Source organism: Monopterus albus, unplaced genomic scaffold (assembly GCF_001952655.1).
Source record: "Monopterus albus unplaced genomic scaffold, M_albus_1.0 scaffold7.1, whole genome shotgun sequence".
Classification (NCBI taxonomy): domain Eukaryota; kingdom Metazoa; phylum Chordata; class Actinopteri; order Synbranchiformes; family Synbranchidae; genus Monopterus; species Monopterus albus.
Genome location: NW_018127887.1, coordinates 3977420 through 3979384, shown reverse-complemented (window position 1 = coordinate 3979384; position 1965 = coordinate 3977420).

The window sequence follows — 1965 nt, the reverse complement described above, 5'->3', positions numbered from 1 at the left end:
TCTGCTTTTGCGCTGTCAATTTGCCATTACTAATAAAGTGACTTCTGAAAGTAAACTTCCCTATATTTTAGCTATGTGAGTAAAAATCTGATGGTGATTTTAAAAAACAATGAGCTGGAATATGTCTTTTGCATCCCTGCAGTTTTCATAAGGAATGTTTTCTCAGTATACAGGAGTGTCAGTGAAAAGAATTCACACTGAAGTCTGGATTGTCCACAAAGCAGAACGTTTTCTTGAAAAACAAGTTGCTGCTGAGGTTTTTAAATCAATTATGTAATCTTGTGTGAAATCAGTAAAGCATGACACAACATTCCATTCATCTCCAACCCTCTGCAGATAAAACTATACTGGCTGAGAGTCAAGCTAGGCTACTACTTGGTTTGCATTAGGTTGAATTTGACAAGAACTAAGCTTAAGCCTTTAAAGTAAAATGCAGAGCTGCAGTACTTTGTGTTAATTTTAATTAACAGAATCAACTCTCACTTTTTCAAAAATTAAGCAAACAGATAAAGCCTTAGGTCGAAAATGGCTGACTATGTTACTGCTTTGATGATAAATTTACCAGACTTATTTATTGTAATGTATGTAATTCAGAGTTTGTTGCAGTTATTTGTTTAATGCTGTTGAAAAATAAGCTGTGAAAAACAAATTTTAAATGTGGGAGTCAAGTAACCAACTGTGTATTGTTTGTATAAAATACTGATAGCATTCTAGGTTAACAAATGAAAAGTAAGCAGCAGGAAATGACAAACAGCTGCAAACTAAGCATAAACCCATGTGGTTCTGTAAATTTATACATTTAGATATATTTTTATTTCCATCCACTTTCAGCATAGTTGAAACGCTTCTGGTTAATTTGAGCCATGAAAACAGCACAGCTCTTCGTTACTAAAGCTTTATTTTGAAGGTTACGACCGGAACTTAACACCACTTCCAAATGCAGGCCTCAGGGACCTCGATGGGGCACTGAAACGCAGGGGAAGGGTCTGTGCAGCACGGAGGTGTTAACCAATTATGTAATCTTGTGTGAAAGCATGGATCACAACGGGTGTCTGAAGTTTTCCTGTTGCAACTAGCACCCCACCTACTGTACAGTATTCACACCTCATACTAGTAAAAGCTAGAGATTAAACTACAAAACCACAGTTTCTGTGTTCAGAATCATCTCTGTAAAAATCCCGTCAACTTTAACCTTGCTAAAATATTATCATCTGGGAATTAAACAAAAAGTTATACTTTAGCAATACCTGCACCTTAATACTGATACACTGTATTAAAATAAATGAACAGATATAGGCCACATTCCAATAACAAAATGATCATATTCAAAACACTGGCTGCAACTAATTAACCTTTTTATTTATAGAATGCTTTCACGATTAAAGTGCTTATTTTGTTAATAAAATGTCACGCAACTGAGATAATAGAGAAAAACGCTTGGTATCATTTCCTACAGCCAAAGATATCTTTGTCTCGTTTTGTCTGAACAAGTGTCCAAAGCTCAAATATATTCAGTTTACTATCACATATGACAAAGAGCAAAAAACTCCACATTTGGCTTTTTAGACTGGATGATTATTTGATAATTCATAAGGGCTCTAACTCATTTTTTTAAGCCCAACCAACAGAGACGAAATATTAAAAATTTTGAGATACTGCAAAGGAAAAAAATCGATTGATAAAAATGGGTTGGATATGTTTATAGTTAAGAAAATAATGTATATTATTGTTCAGCCCTTTACCTTTATTTATAACCAGTCATTCAAAACTGGCATCTTTCCAAGTGAAATGAAAATAGCCAAAGTTCTCCCGTTACAACGGTGGTGACAAGCATTTGTTTTCTAATTATTGACCCATTTCTTTGCGTTCACAATTTTCCAAAATATTAGAAAAGTTATTTGTAGTGTTGCACGATATACCGGTACTAGTATGGTACCGCGGTACTGAGGCATTTAAAATGGTACT